The 17,967-nt window shown below is 40.0% G+C and overlaps 1 protein-coding gene across 2 annotated transcripts in view; it reads right to left on the minus strand.

The window, feature by feature from the left end:
- Nucleotides 1–833: 833 nt before the first annotated feature.
- Nucleotides 834–17,967, minus strand: part of LOC149783103 (uncharacterized) — a 49,189-nt gene continuing 32,055 nt past the window's right edge. For both annotated transcript variants that reach the window (XM_089931316.1, XM_089931317.1), the window contains exon 7: nucleotides 834–5,526. The gene's annotated coding sequence lies outside the window, so the exon portion shown is untranslated. The remainder of the gene's footprint in view (nucleotides 5,527–17,967) is intronic.

A 17,967-nucleotide genomic window follows, 5' to 3' on the forward strand; every position in this document is an offset into this window, starting at 1 on the left:
TATTTCACAGATGGAAAGAGATCCAACATCAGTATTGTTAGAAAAACTTATTCAGTGATGTTAACGAATACGCGAGTCGATGAGACCAATGTCAGAGAAAGATGTCGCTTCAGAAAGCAAAGAAACCCTTTAAACCAATTCCAGTTTCACCAATATTAATTCATCCAATTGGAATGGACATAGCTGGATCGTTAGTGGTAGTTACAGTCTTGATATGGTTTATATACCAGAGGAAGGTAACATACAAATATACTTTCATTTTAAACTTTAATCACGTGTTGCGACGAGAAAATGGTAGAGCTGGCATAACCACGTGACCCTAATTGTAATATTAAACATTTCCAAAGAAAATGAGATCGGTCTGGTGTCGTTCACTTAGTCATCACATCCACACATGCCATTGCTTGGTTTGCTTTTGGATCGCAATGCGCATGATTCAAGGCTGATGAATTCTTACAATGCAGACAGGCTATAATTTCAGATGATATATAAATACATTTCGGTGATTGAAATGGTACATGTGCTGATGCACAATAGGTTATGTTGTCATAATACAGAACTGTAAAGACGACACTGAAACAGAACAAATATGCATCGTTCAAAGACGCTATTGTGTGCAGCACAATTTGAATGACCTCGAAGAGGTTAAAGCTGCTTTGAAACGTATATCCCTTTTCAACTTTTTTTCAAAATGAGGTTTCTACTAATTCATAGGGAATCAATGATGGTTTTAATAAGGTTTTATTCTTTTTGTTGTTGTTTTTTGTGTGTTTTTTTTGTGTGGGGGGAGGGGTAATTGTATCACAAACAAGTCATACGATTCTGAGTATGGAAAATGGAATATATATAATTCAAACATATACGCAATAAACTATACAATAATATGCACAGTAAAGGAATACAAAATTGAATTGTTACATAAGTATTGCATTACAATATAGACAAACAGTGTCCCTTATTGTTATTTAAAGAACAATTGAGATATCCTATAATAAGCAACATAAATAGTAAGTAATATAAAGAAATGTAAAGGAGACATCATATTTTAGGTTCTGTCGCTGGCTTGAACAAATTGACATACGACGAAATTTTAAAAGAAAGTATACAGACATGTGCATACATGTGCCATATATATGTATAACATGAATTCACTAAAATTAAACCATGGCATCATGAAATCTCACCAACAGTTCACTCCGTGACCCGTGCTCCTAGCAATTAGCTAATCATTTGGTCTGATGACTTTATCCCCAGCACCGACTTCCCATAATCAAAGAATTATTTACAAACATCTAAGAAATGAAATCCTAAAAATGGAGAGTTATAAACATTTGTCTATACGCCAAAGTTGTTATAATATGTAAGAATAAATAACATTATCACATGGATTAGAGACATTTTCATTTCTACTCTATGGAGATTCGAACCCGAGTCAGCGGGTAAATAGTACATATCGCTTTGCCTGTAATTGCCAACCCCTATACCATTTCGATCATATACACATCACTAAAAATGACACACACACACACACACACACACACACACACACACACATATATATATATATATATATATATATATATATATATATATATATATATATATATATATATATATATATATATATATATATATATATATATATATAAACGAATTAACGAATTGAATAATGGCCAGCATTTGCGAGCCTTGGCGAGCTAAAGCTGGACATTATTTAACGAAGTTCATAAATTTAATATTAAATCATTACCCATTTGAGATTATTTTTATCACCGAGCTTTATTTCAATATAAATTATTTAGACAGAAAGAAGAATGAATAATTTCGTTCATTCAGACGGACGCTGTACGTTTCACTTGTACGTAAAAAAAATAGTCCCAAACAAAGTTGAAATAGTAAAAGTATATTATACATTTTCGCTAACTATACCTCAAAGAATAAGCGTCCATCCAAATAAACAGAACATTTTCAAAAGACAAAACCTTTGTCAACACAAAATCTCCAACGCGTGTGATGTCACATTGTTTGATAGAGTGCACATTACCAATCTGAGTTGGCCTACACAGCACGGTGCCAGTGTTTACTTTGAAATTGCAGAAAACAACTAAACATTACACTGTTGCGAAAAAATTGTGAATAGAAGATAATGGATGCAGAAGTACTTATATTTACTGTAATGCGTTTGTGACCGGATATTTGCAGTATTTGATTTCGAACATTAGATTGTACAGAGGACGTAAACAAATCTCTTTTAGTCGGGTTTGCATCACATATTTAGCGCGTAAATAGCTACAGTTGGATAGTTCTGTCATTTCGGGAGACCGGTCTAGGTCTACATTCTTCTGTGAACAAAGGTGAGTTTATTTACTTCCCATTGAAACATGCTTGTATAGAGGGTGGATTCCATGCTACAGATATACCGCCTCCTTCAACCCCCACCCCAGGCAAACAATACCCGCAGTTTTACTTATTGTTTTTGTCTTGTGGTTTTAGCCATTTTTTGTGTCATGATTATAGGTTACTGCATTTATATGGAAAAATATGAACGGTTTTTCGAATGGAAATACTGCACGACCTTGGGAAATCTGAACTTACTCGCACGCTAGACATAAATTACGAAAGAAAATATCGTTTTTGTCTACTTAAAATTGAAATTTGGAGTCATATTGTGAATGAATGCTCATTGCAACAACTTTTCCATTTGATCTGGAATGAGTAGGTTTTGGTATTATTGTCGATTCTACGATATTTTGTGATTTTGGAATGGATTTATCTGTGACAATTCTACATGAAATAGGATTGAAGCAGCGAGGGAGATGCGTGTTGACATCTGCAAGTGTGTTTCTATTCTGTCACTGAATGTTTGAAGCCATAATGTGGTGAAAATATGAAGTCTCTCAATTGCAATAATCAAAATGATGCTATGGAATTTAATGTTTATTTAATTTTGAGTGCAGTAAGGAGGATGTAATTGCACTTGGAATATAGTCGAAATTACAGTACAATTTCGAAATGTGCAATCAAGCTTGAGAACCTATGACATAGCTGATGTAATTCGTATTTGAAGAACTAAGAGAATGCATTCTGAGGAAATTCAGGATGTAAAACTGTAAGTATATTTTTGCCATTCGTATTACCAGCTAAAGAAGACAGTTTATGCCTTGTCAATTGCATGTTATTGTAGGTACTCAGCAATTTTATTAAATCTGGAGTCTATCGCCAGCCTAATTCTGAAAGATTGTATCAAAAAGTTAACGTGGAATTCAGCAAATCAGCTGGTATGTGTCAGTCAACGAAACATCTACTTTAGTTCATTCAGAAACAAATTTAATCAAGCAACATGTAAAGCGCCTACTACGTGAGTCTACATGATTTGTTTACAAATCAAAAGTGCTGGCATCTGCGTCCATTGTTTGTTTACATTAGAAGGTAGTTCGTTTATGAGTGTAATATGAAGTTCGCTTGAGTTGAATATCGTAAAATACTGAACGATTCTGACAATGTAAAGTTAACGGAGAAAAAATGAGCATATAATAATATGTTATACATGACATAACGTAACATAACCCTGTGAGGGTAAATTAGCCATACTGAAACAGACAAGACCATTTTCCCCAATTCCCTTTCGCGAGTCTATTCTAAAATGGCGGGCAAAAATGTTAAATGAAAACCAAAAATTCCAGAAGGTGGGGTTAAAAAAGTTTTCCCACGATCGCAGCCAATCAGTAAAGAGAATACAGCACAATAATTGTATGGGCTTATCTGGACCAATCAGAATCACTTAAAGTGATATGTTCACATGTTATAATATAAAAAATATTAAACTGCAAACACTATAGGCAAAGATAAATACACACACACACACACACACACACACACACACACACACACACATATATATATATATATATATATATATATATATATATATATATATATATATATATATATATATATATATATATATATATATATATAAACATTGCATTTTTGGCTCGTGCTGATAAACCATACCTGTTATTTTAACTTTTTTAAAAATTGATGCACTGCTTTTAATATGTAATATCAGAATATTATTACAACAACCTCCAACTGTACCCTCACCTTACAACCTCCTGCTGTACCCTCACCCTCACCCTCCTGCTGTACCCCCACCCTCATCCTACAGTCATGTAATCGATGCAAGACAGACTTCCTTGTGTATATGCGTACAGTCGCTAGGCATATTGTAAGATACTAATGTTTATACAAAATCATAAATTTGTTATTTTCAAGAACCTATAATTCCAAACTTTAACACTGAAGCATTGAAACTGACAGGGCAGGAACTGCTAGCATTTCACGGTATAATATGATCACTTGCATTTAAACTGACAAGGCAGGAACTGCTATCATTTCACGGTATAATATGATCACGTAGCATTGAAACTGACAGGGCAGGAACTGCTAGCATTTCACGGTATAATATGATCACGTAGCATTGAAACTGACAAGGCAGGAACTGCTAGCATTTCACGGTATAATATGATCACGTAGCATTGAAACTGACAAGGCAGGAACTGCTAGCATTTCACGGTATAATATGATCACGTAGCATTGAAACTGACAAGGCAGGAACTGCTAGCATTTCACGGTATAATATGATCACGTAGCATTTAAACTGACAGGGCAGGAACTGCTAGCATTTCACGGTATAATATGATCACGTAGCATTGAAACTGACAAGGCAGGAACTGCTAGCATTTCACGGTATAATATGATCACGTAGCATTGAAACTGACAAGGCAGGAACTGCTAGCATTTCACGGTATAATATGATCACGTAGCATTTAAACTGACAGGGCAGGAACTGCTAGCATTTCACGGTATAATATGGTCACGTAGTTTTATTTGCATTCAACCTAAGATATCGATGTGTTTTTTAAATTTTAAACGCAAAATAAATATGATGATAACTACGTCATTACTTTATCTCACAATGCTAACGAAGGTTTGGCAAAGACAATATTTCTAGCTGTTCGACAAAAAAAAATACAATACAATAGAAAGAAGTGCATATTCACTTTGTGCATAACATATCTTAGTGGTGATAACATTAATACATATTCACAACAAGGAAATAATCTATAGGACAAACAACTCGCAATAATAGTATTCAAACAAAGAGATATTCAAAAAATGGTAAATTCCATGGTTTTTAATTACACTTTTAATAAATTATTGACTGTATATTACAATGCATTGTGCCCTAAGTGTCTATTGAAAGGGCACGCCAAGGTAACTGACCAGGGATGACATTGGTGGTTATTCTTGATTTTTAAGCACGACATTCAACCACCTGAGCTACCGTGGCTTTTCTCAGAAAAAGGCAAAGTCTTCACACAAAACTTTCATATTTCTTTGTGTAAAGCACAATGTTTTAAAACTCTCATAACCTACTCGTTTGAAACACCATCATATCACAATAAAGGGTTGCCTTCATTAGTCACCGCTTCTGATATACTGTAGGTCATGTCATTACCGAACCTGCAGGTAGAAATGAAAGCAAATCAGATTATGTTTGATGATGTCACATTATCAGTCTGTATAGAGACAACCAGTATAAATTTAATCACAAGTATCAGCAGCAGAGGGGGCGAATCGGACATTTTGTCCAATCGTTATTTTGCTTAATTATTACTTTCTGCACTCAACGATCTAGTGTCGTCAGCGCCTGGTAAAAAAAAAAACGACGACGTCGTTGGGGGATCGTCGCGTCGTCATTTGGTTTAATTAACACCTTCTGCGCGCCGATCCCCAGCGTCGTCAGCATCCGGTAAGCACATCGACGACCGCGTCGATGTCATCGCCCCCTCTGCTGCTAAGTGGTTATTTACAATGAGGGTCTTTATGATCTTACAAACAGAGTGATCACTAACTCCTCCTCCTGTAGATCAATTAGGTTATTTGACTGATCGGTAAGTCTAAAATTAATTCTCGTTAAAAACCGATCATGGCATCGCATATAGACCGGATTAATCGGATTCTCAACGATTAAATATCCCGGAGGGGCTGTTGGTGAAAACGAATAAAGGATATATCCCTGTTGAGCCTGATTTGATTGCTTGGTATCCACCTGGTAACTCCCTTCGATAACATCACACACTAGATTAATCGCTATCACCGATGCAATATTTACGTTGTATGGAGCAATATGCCTACCACCATCTCCGTTATCGTGTCTGAGGATAGTTGATGGGGGGGTGTCCGCGGGTGGATTCTCAGGCCATCCTAGTATGGTTCTTATTGAACTGTTATAAATATCAACCATATACCCCGGTGTGCTTATTTCAATCGTCGACGATAACGTCGGTTCATGAACCGTAATAGCGATTTTTGATTCTTTTCCTGTGATCGATTTTATTCTGCGTTGAAATTCTTTATTGATTTGTTCTATTTGGTATGACCCAGTTGGTATTGTAACCTCCTCCCAGTCTGGGGTCCCATCGGGTTTATTTGTCCGTGCAAAAACCAGCGAGTTATTAGGTTGTTGTCCGTTAAATGCGTCCGCTCGGATATTAGGCCAACTGTGATATACTCGCAATTTTGCCAGCGCTATTTCCTTCACTGGAACCGGCGATGGGAAGTTTACACTGAATTCGGGTTTCGTTGACGTTATTGATATCATATTTGTTTGTACCGGAGTGGTGTTCTCCGCGATCCGCTGAAGTAATTGAGACCCTTCGGGGTTCAGCGACATTATTATTATTCGTTGTCTTTAGTGTTTAATTTCAACAACCAGGTGGTTCCGGCTTCCAGTTGAAAATCCTCGATTTTTGACATCGCGGAGCTATACAACTGGACCATCGTGGAGAATTCAACATCGGATACGAACAAATTATCAATTGACAACGAGATCAACCCGGATAATTTCGAGTACGCGTCGGATACTATTTGATGTTTTACTGTATACTCGTTGAGTTTTTTCTGAAAACACGATGATATCTTCTTAGTGATTGCGTTGGCGACTCCAGCAACTGTTGTCATCGCGGAGACAGCGATTGGAACAGCGATCGGGGTTATCGTGGTCACCGTGGATAAAATAACACCGGCGCCAGCTACTATACCCGACACCGAGTACACGACCGCGTCGATGGCGGTTATTTTACGACGGTATTTTTTTATTTTTGCACGGTATTGTTCGGAAAGCGTTTTCAAGTTCGCGGAGAATTCTTTTGCGGTATCGAATCGATATTGATGTGACGTCGGTGATACCTCTGATTCAATTTCCTTGGTGGTCATTTTTATTTTAAAAGAACTAGTGTTTTTAATTACTTAGATTCGCTACAAATTCCACATACCATGTAATGTTTGCCCCGGCTAGATTTCTATCAACGGCATAAATTGTAAATAGTTCAGTTGCGTTCTTGTCTATAATTGTTGATATTGTATTGTTAAACCCGGATGAACTCGACGATAATATATTAAACTGCATCATTGAAACCAGTGTCAATCGATAAATACCCTTAACAGTTGCGGTAATATTTACTGTATTCTGTGTAGGAGTCCAATCGAATGATCCATGCCGAATTGTGTATACTGTGTTGATGATGTTCTCATGAGGGATTTTTATTTTTTCAAATTGCTCTGCTACTCTCGGTAGCCCGTCTTTAATCGCTTCAACATCAGTTCTGATTATTCCTACTTCCTGCCAATGCGCGTCTATATTATTCTTGTTCGCTGCAACATTAGTTTTGATTGTTTCTATTTCCCGTGTATTCTCGGTCATACTTTTTTTGTTTGCTGCAACATCAAGTTTGATTGTTCCTATTTCATATGTATGCACGTCTATACCTTTTTTGTTCGCTGCAACATCAGTTTTGATTAATCCTATTCCCCGCCAATACGCGTCTATATTTTTTTTGTTCGCTTCAATATCAGTTTTGATTGTTCCTATTTCCTGTGTATGCGTGTCCATATTATTTATGATCGTTGTAACATCAGTTTTGATTGTTTCTATTTTCCGTCCATGCGAGTCTACATTATTTATGATCGTTGCAACATTAGCGCCGATTATTTCTATTTCCCCTTCATGCGCGTCTACACTCCTTTTGTTTGTTGCAACATTAGTTTTGATTGTTTTTATTTCCTGTCCATACGCAGTGATATCATTTATAGTTATTGTAATCTCATCCGGCTTGGTATTTTTTTTACCAAGGAATTTATCAAAGTTGTCATCGATCCTGTTAACATTTTTTCGTAACGTGTAAAATTGGCCCGACAGCGTCGTAAACTCCAAAATAGTATTTTTTATTGTTGCAAGATTTGGTTCGAATACTATCGGGTACCCAAAAAATCTATCGATAGTTGTTTTCACATGCCCTTCGAGTTCGATTATTGATCTATTCAACCTTATACTACCGTCTCGGATTAATTCTATCATTCTCTCTATCTCCACTATATTTTGACCCGGTTTGAGTCGTCCGTCGCTGGTATACAGCGCGATAGTGTTCTCGTCGGCATCACGCTGTCGTATTAAAACATCATTCAGTGACACATTACCGGATTTCAATTTACCCTGGCGGTCTTGAAATACAACTATTTCATCTGGGTCAACATTGGTTAAGTTCAACGTATCAGCGATTTCATCCTCAATTAGTTTTTTTATGTCATCGGTGGCGGCTGTTTCCGTGGATTCTTTCAGCGCCGAAACCGATCGTCCCCAAATATCAATCATTATTATTGTAAATGTTATTCTCTAAAATCCGTTGAGCTTCTACGACCCTACTAGTGTATTCGTTTACAACCACATGAGGTGGTTTTCGCGATGATGAAATCGCCGCGAGTACGTTCAATACCTCACGGCCGCATATCGGTGGGTCACTTAACTGCTGTGTTGGCAGCGTGGAATAAAAAACCCGGGCTGAACACGCCGGGGCTGAACACGCCCGGATATACCGCATGAATTCGTTTGGTGGGGCTAACCCGTATGAATCAAAATAGACGATCGCACGCGGATCAATCGCGTATGCAACCCAATGAGTTCCCGCTCCGGAGGATCCATCGAGGTTAATTATGCCGGTTTCAATATTCCTTGGTGCCGCCGGTAATTGATCCCTCATAAAAACACCTCTGAAGTTTTTTATCGCTAGCGCGTTTGCGGCGTCTATTAAATCAAAATTAGACATTGGAGTCATAGACTCAGGAGTCATTGACTCCCGAGTTAATAAACGGTTCCCGGTAGTCTTAGACCCTTTCCCGAATACCATGAATACGGGGTTCCCGGTAGTCTTAGACCCTTTCCGGCTACGGGTCGTTTTTTTTTGTAGCCTTTCCCGGTTGCCTTCTTCAATGCCATTCCCGCCGCGGTACCAACGGCCCCCAACGCCGCCGCCTTAGCCACTGCTGGTGCGGCCGCGGCAATTAATGCCGGAATCGCAGCTAACAGCGGAAATATCCCACCGGTCTTTTCCATGTTTTTAATTGCTGCGGCCGAAAAATCTATTTGAACACCCTTTTTATTCTTCATCGCATCATTGAAATGTTTTATTTGACGCGCCGTCAACGATATCTTATGATTACCACCCGCCATCTGCGACGGCTTCAGCGTTATTGTGGTTCCGCATTGTTTAGCCGACTTTGATCGTAATTTCTTGACTTGACCATCAGTCAACTCTACACTGACGACACTATACGACATTTATTGTAAACGCGTTTTGTGCTTTCAATTACATGTTTTCCACTGGCGCATCAACGATTCTCATTCGTCCACCAACACCTTCTAGCAGCATTGATTTATCGCTGAGAATGACAGCAACCGCTCTATAATTAACACCACCCGGGGCTATACGAGCTCGGAAGTGTATATCAACGACGGATTGTCTCGTTAAATCAAGATGTTCCAGCGAAAAATAATAAATCGGATACAGGTTTTTAAAATCAAGTTGTGATATTTGCAAACCAGTGTCGACGTTTTGATCACGACCCATATACGACAGCAATCGATGGTACACACGTGCGATATGGTTGTCGCCGTAATTAAGCTGTATATCCTCGGATGGTTCCTGTTGTCCGTTTATTCTCAGCGAAACATCCCTGACTCCTAATTGATCAAATATCATATGGCTGCGTTCTTGACTGCCCAATCGTTCCCTATTCTGTAGCGCTATGAATATATGACGCGGGGCTGAAACACCCTGTTTTGATGCCAGGTGCCATGTAAACGTATCGGCGACGTTATCCTCTTTAGCATCAGTTGTTACCGCTAGCCAACTCAACAACGATTTCCCTCCCTGTTCCATAAATGCTAACAATCGTGCTTCCGTGGTAACTGATGGAGTCAGCACCGGCATCCACAATGCCATTTTAGTTAAAATGACTTTACCGGCAGCGACGCCAGCAGCACGCCATATTGCATTGTTATCATCGCCCCTTCGCGTCAGTGCGATTGTATGCTTAGCCCCATAGACAACTTTTCTGACATTTCTGCAGAATCCAAATATGTGATGGAGTGGAATCGCGCATGAAAACTGTCGGTGTGGTCCTTGCAACATTCCTACTCGTGCTGCGAATCCTAGATTGTAATCATTGTTGGTGCTTTTTATAATATTGAAATTAGCGCCTGGTCTTGCTCTGCGGTCTGGATTGGCTGCTTCAGCCTGTGGGTCAACTGCGGTATCTCTTTCCGCCAGCACGTTGATGTACTGAAGATGATCAGCGTTATTAGTGGTGTCCTTTGCGAACATTATAGATGGACCCGCCGATCTTGTATAATCATCCGAGTATCTCGCTAACCCAATTATCGTCGTTGCAACATCAACCTCGCGTTCTATTGATTCAATTTCTCGCCCGTCAATAAGATATCTGGCGCTCTCAAATAACGCCATAATACCGTTGTTGACGAAGCCAACTCGAACACGATGGTCATCTGCGTATGGCGCATTATCGGCAGCATTTGTCACGAGTTCTCCCTCGATTTCGATAAACGCTTCACACGGCAGAAAATATTTACTGGTATCTTGGACTTGAAGTTCAATTCGCGATCGTAGGTCGGGTTGCGCTGCATAATAAGAATAATATTGATAATCACGGACAGAATCATCCCTGCGCACTGGGGCATCCATATCAAACGCGGGATCAGCGGTTCGCGCAAACATTCTATTATTTATCATGTTGATATTTTCAATTGCGATTTTTTCGTCGTAAATTCTTTGAATTTAAACCACTCCCCGCTATCGCGTTCATGAGCGCGTTGGTTGCCGCATCGGCGGATGGCGAAGTCGCCAACGACTGAGTCGTCGCCAACGACTCTAATTTTTCTTCCACGGCGTTATTTATTACCTTACTGACATTTGCAGGCATCACTGTCGTTGATGGCATTACCGGTGGTTTCTGTTTTTTTCTCCTGGATTTCACCAACGACATTAGTTTGTCTCGCGCGGCAGAAAGCGCCTTTCCGGCAACATCTCCAATAGCACTAATACCCTTATCACGAATAACATCAATAGCCTTCATTCCTAATTGTTTGGCTAACGGCGCTACTTTTGGAGCCATTCTTGTAAATAACCCCGCAATGATGCTACCGAGACCATCTCCATAGTACGCACGGTAAACAGGCAATCGCGAGTTTACCACGTAGACGAGTACTGGTTTATCATGGTTGTAGTGTATGATCATCCTTATTAAAAACACCAGTTTTCCAATTAATCATCCACGAGCTCGTCTATGAGCGTTCGATATGCATTAATGTCCATAATACCGCCTGTAAATAACCGCTTGCAAATATCAGCGGCCTCATTGATTATTTCCGTAGAGTTATTTCCGGCTCGTTTTCCTCCGATTAGTACTTCCAGCCGTGATATATCACTGAGAACACTATTAGGACAGGTAACGCCGTAGGATTCTTTACCAACAGAGTATCCTTTTCCTTTTTTTGGTGTTATACTCTTAACTTCCTTGTGGAATGCGTCGTAATCGGATTTACTACGATGTGGTAATGCATCTTTATGTTTACTTGCTAAATACACTATTCTTGCCCAGTCTTTTAACGACTTTATATTTTTCTCGTAACCGCTATTGATATGCTTCTTATCTCGTATGCTCTTAGCAAAATTGTTGGCAGCAAAATTAATTAATTCTTCCCTGTTGCTGAAGCCTCTAATTTGATCTATTGTGCTCTTCTTGAGTACAATACGGGGTATATTCCCCTCTTTTTCTTCCGGTATTTCTTCTTCTGGTGTTTCTTCGGGTATTTCTTCTTCTGGTTCTCTTGCGGTGGCGCCTAGTTCTTCTTCATCGGCCATTGTAACATAAGGTTCTTGTGGTTCGGTTATAGCGAGTGGTGGTGGCCTCCGTGTTGTAGCAGCCGCTATTTTCGCAGGGAGTGTTTCTAAAGACTTTTTTGTTTGTTTTGTCTCTGCCGCTATCTTTTCAAGCGCATCGAGGACGGGCACAGTTGCCGCCGTAACATCTTTGGTCGCTTTAGTTACCGGGGCAAAGAGTTGTTCGCTTCCAACAGCAAAATCAGTTTGCATTTGCTGCCGCGTTTGAAGTTGTTCTCGGACCCTGTCTCGTAACGGTATAAACTTTTTAAGCGCTGCTAGCCGCTCTCTGGCTAGCCGAGTAGTAAGTGATTCGCCTACCATTATTGCAATTGCGAAGCAATTTCTAATTTCTCGCCGGAGTTTTCGTCTATAATCCTTCTAATGTTTTTGATCTTACTAGAAATCTCCCGGCGTCGTTCATAAACACGTCCGAGTTTTTTTCGTATTATTTCAACGGCAGTGAATAGTCCAATGAATGCATTTGCGTCATTGTGGTACAAGTTTTCATTGATCGTATGTTGTAATCGTTTTATAAAAAAGTACTCGCGGGCCAGGGTAAAACGCCCCCGTTTTGATTGTTCGTTAATAATCTCATAATCGGATAATATTTTTTCACTGTCGAGACCATCAGATAATTCAATTCCTTGATTTTTTAATTTTGAAATCTCGGCTAATATATTATTGATGTCTTCGATATTCATTATTCTTATAAAACATCTTGTTTTTAAATAATAAAAAAATGAACCCCGTGTATCAATCCCGAGGTGTTCATACTTTGTTTTCTTCCGGAGCAGACAATAACGTTTCACACTGTCATGGTGGCCTTGTCACGGTGACTTCGTCACTCGCTAATTTCTGTTATATATGAAAATCGAATTCTATGCCCGGTCTTTTTTGAGATCGCTGTTTGATATACTCGTTCTGCAACAAATTGTATTGAGGCGATACAAATGTCAAAATATTTTCCTGCCTCATTCATCGACTGAAATATTTTTTCCTCGTGAGTTGTTGTATCAAATGATTTTACGCTTTTTGCTTTTTTTGAGCATTTACCAGTTTGGCCTTTTTTACTATTTTCACTCTGAGAGATGGCTTGCAAGTTTGTAAGAGAATTATCAGTCTTATTATTATTAATATGATCAATAACAAGCCCATTCTCGATTAATCCGTTAAATGCTTCAAATACCACCCTATGAACATAATACTTCTTCTTTCCGGCACCAAACATCAAGTATCCGTGATTATTTTTCCATCCAACCGGCTTCTTCAGTCTGCGGTTTCTAACAATACCGTCGCGAGATGCCTCGTAATTGACGAGCAGGGGATGCGGCTGAAATTCTTGGTCCATTTGTATAATAATACTACTTGTCTAATTTATTATTTGGTTTAATTATGAATCTTTCAACGTAGTCTTGGGGGGTTTTGATGACGAAGTCGGCGGTGGGGTTAATGACGGCGTTTTTAATTCGCTTGTCATAATAGCGTTTTAGTTCCCTGTATCGCTTTCCGCCACAATTAATACACAACTGCGATTTTCCTCTTACACCGACGTGACAAACCAAGCACGGGAGGGGGCCAAGAGAACCATTACGAACGCTTTGTAAATGATATCCGCAGAATTCACCTCTACATGATTTATTGCACGGGGTTATCGACCCAATCATCAACCATTTGCAGTGATTCATTATACTATATTCTTTCATTTAAATACTTGTTTTAATTATATGGATGAGTTCGAGAGATTGGCAGCAATTAAGCCCTGGAAAAATATTAAATTCAATCTCGATAGAGTCCTCAAGGACACACCAAAAGCGTTAATAAACGATAGAACCCTGTTGAGTAAAATACGCGATTGTATCAATGAATTCAAGCGTGATGGTGCATCTCATAGTTGGTCAACATTTCGAATTGATGGCGTTGTTGATGCTACCATGAACGACAACCGCGCAGCAACGATAATATCACAACTTGACGGTAAAAGGTATTTCTTCAGAGTAAAATTCATTGTCCGGGTGGAATCAGGCGATTGGATCATGCGTGATAAATTTGAACCAGTTCTCAGCGACATGAAAACAGTCACTGTCAGCCGCGACTCCAAGCCGGGGTTGTTAACCGGAATTGACAAACCATACTATGAACGAGCGTATCCTGAAACAGCAGTTGTTTATGGAATATACCCGTTAAATAAGAAACCTGATATCGGAAAACTGAAACCGATGAAACAGTCAACTGGGATAAATTGTGTAGCAGAACGAATAATAGAGCATTTTACAAATGCATGTCGAGGAAACAAATTGACTGATTTACGACGTAGCAAAATCAACCAGTGGGAACTAACCGTAAAAGAGCGTGGAGCAACCATCAGCGACATAGCGAGATTAGAAACATCGCTGAGATTTCCAATAACCGTTACAACGATAACCGGTGAAGTATTATACGAATCGAAGTATAAATCGAAGGGAGCCCCAATCAAAATTATTGATCATAACGAACACGCATGGACGCCCGTGATCACAATATTTCCACGGGATAGAACAGTAAAGTATATCCCCGAAGAATTCCTGGGAGAACAATTCTCCAAGGACGGTTTTCTCGCGGAGAGGAAACTATTTGATGCTATTGCCTACTTGTGTAAAAACGACCCTGTATCAATGTGGTTACTTCGCAGCGCTGAAAACGATGCGGATACCTTTGATCAGTTTGTAAGACCAAACGGTGAATTATATCGCACTGAAGCATTTCACAACAGGATGAAAAAAACCGCCATAGAATTTGAGGAGCATGATGAACAACTGCTAACAAATTGTTTTACGATTCCATCGGTTGTAGCTCATGTTGCAGCAAGGAAAAATGCGTGGAGACCAACGCGCAGAGAATTTCTACCGGATGTACAATCCAGTTGTTTGGAATACTATCACGGTGGACTATGGAACACTGAATACAACCGCGACGCTATGATCTCGGTTGATATGGTTGCCTGTTATCCAGCGAGTTTTCTCGGGTATGGATCCGCCGCTGAGTACTTTAGACGATTTGGACACCCCAGTCATGAAATGATTCGTGTTGCTATTAATGGACCACTGCCTGATTTTGATTTAACCGGATTCGCTCGCATAGTATCATTTGAATTCGCGGCAGGACTCCATCGCTGTTGCTATATTTGGATCGGTAGACACATGGCTGAAAAGAGATGGCTGCCAATAGCGCTGCTACGGTATATGATTGATTGTAGCATGCTAGTTTCGTTGATTGTCAGTGACGCGATTATATCATACCGGGCACAGACTGAAGTCTGGTTACCAGAACCGGAGCGTCTAGATAGCATAATTGACGAGTCCAGAAAAAACATTGATGCCGACGAGGAATATATCATCGAATGGTCCAGGAGGATATTTAACCAACGAAACCGCGAGGCAAAAGATCTCGGTAGAAGAATAATTGGTAAGTTCACACAAGGTGGAAAAAACCACGACTACAAACGATATTGCTCACGGCTGATTATAGATGACGCAGAATATGATTTCGTAATCAAGGACACAGTGGCAAAAAATAGATACGTGAACTGCAAAACAGCTTTCTTGTCCAATGGAACGAGGTTGGGTACAGTTGTTACCTACAGCGATGGAGACAGCCCGGCATATCCACATTTGAGGGCGTCTATGCTGGGTTACGCCGCTATCAATTTATTCTCGATGATAAATAGATTTCCCGACACCGCGGTTAGAGTAGCCGTTGATTCGTTTTATATAGACGTAGCGTATAAAGGAAACGTAGCCGAGTTTACTAGTCCGGACGAGAGTTGGGGTACATGGAGAATTAAAAATGAAATACGACGCGATTATTCCCCGTCAGCAGATGTCACCGTTGAGAACAACTACTTACGCGGTGATAATTTATCAGAATGGTCTAATGCACCACCGTGTTCTGATCCAATTTGTAGACACAAGACGGTTTATTTAAGCGGCTGTGGCGGGTCAGGAAAGACGACTCGGGCAATTGAATTATTTCGTACGCGGGCAAGTATAATCGTGCTTACACCGACCCATAGACTAGCGCGAGAGATAAAACAACGAAATGTTGACGCCGTTACTTATCACAGCTTTTTTCGATACAGCGGCGGTGAGTGGACTCCTGATCGAATGGGTGAAAAATTTATTCCTGAAGTTATCATCTGGGACGAAATATGTACTGTTTCGTTAGACGTTTTACAAATGTTTCTTGAGTGGTTGCTGCGCGCGAATACAGCGGTAATCATGTGTGGCGACCATGGCCAACCACCACCATTTGTCGGCGAGGGTCCACATGATTGGTTAAAGGGTTTTGTGGACTATTATGAAGAAACCGATACTGATTACCGAGCACTTGATGAACAACTGCGCGAGGTTAAGAAATTAATCAGATTACAGCCGGATAGAATTCAATGTGAAATAATTCGCGAGGTGATTCCGGAAACGCCGTTAAATGAATTCTGGGAAACATGGAGACCAAACGATTTGATTGTAGCGAGTAGAAAGATAGTCAGAGACACACTTCAGCGGAAGTTGTTTACGTTGCATAAGGAAAAGTTTCCAACGCGTCCAGTGCCGTTATGTTATAGACCCGCGGACACACGGCGGCAGAACATTGAAGTTGAAATTCCAGGTCGGACAGAAAAACAAATTCTCGTGCTGAATGATATCGTGCTCGTTGATATCAGCGTCGTCGAGGACGCGCTACGTGCTGATAAATCCCCGTGGACGCTAGGATACGCAACAACAATACATTCCTCGCAGGGACTAACCATCACGGACACAATTGTTTGGATAGTTGATAATCGCATCGAATGGTCAAATCTAGTTTATCTTGCAGTGTCCAGAGTACGAAGGATAAATCAGCTTCGAAGAATTGTTATTGACGGAGCCGGTGACGGAGTCACTGACGAAGCCGGCGACAAAGTCACCATCGATGCAAGCGTCATTGATAGAAAACTCTCGGGTTACCGCCAACAGGATAAAAAAAAACAGCGGCGTTTTGATATTGATGCCGAATTAATAATCTCGCTACGACAACAACAGAATAATCACTGCGCGAGTTGCAATTGTATAATGAGTTGGCGTTATTCGGATAAAGACACTCGCCAATTTACCGTGGATAGGATCGATAACAGTCTCGGTCATGTCAAAAACAATGTGAGGTTGACCTGTCTTGAGTGTAATAGACGCAACGGCGCTAGTTAAGACCACGTGGGGGTAATTGAGTATCGTTAGGTATCACTTGTAGTTGCTCGCGTGTAAATCCGCGCTGAGGAGCAGTTGAATCCAGTCTGTAGATCGGTGGTCTACCAGTTGATCGTGTTATCGTTGATATGTTATGTGTGGTAACACTCCAAATAGGATCAGTAGCTCTTTTTTTACCGCCTTCAAGCTCTCCTGGTTCATATAGATATCTAACAGTGACATCGCCAAGAATCGGCTTGGAAACGCTATTTATTTTTGATTTTCCGGGTATATACTCGTATTTAATCGCGTCGCTGGGCTTCATGTTGATTACTCGGGTAATCTCGTTATTTAACGCTGCAATTACACCTGGCAACCTTTTAACCCATTCACGAGATCGTTTTTCTTGGATGAATTCCTTCGCGTATTGATATCCAAATAACCGTTCAGCGAGAGTCCGATTGAATCGT

This window comes from Sinohyriopsis cumingii, chromosome 14 (assembly GCF_028554795.1).
Source record: "Sinohyriopsis cumingii isolate HCF-2022 chromosome 14, ASM2855479v2, whole genome shotgun sequence".
NCBI lineage: Eukaryota > Metazoa > Mollusca > Bivalvia > Unionida > Unionidae > Sinohyriopsis > Sinohyriopsis cumingii.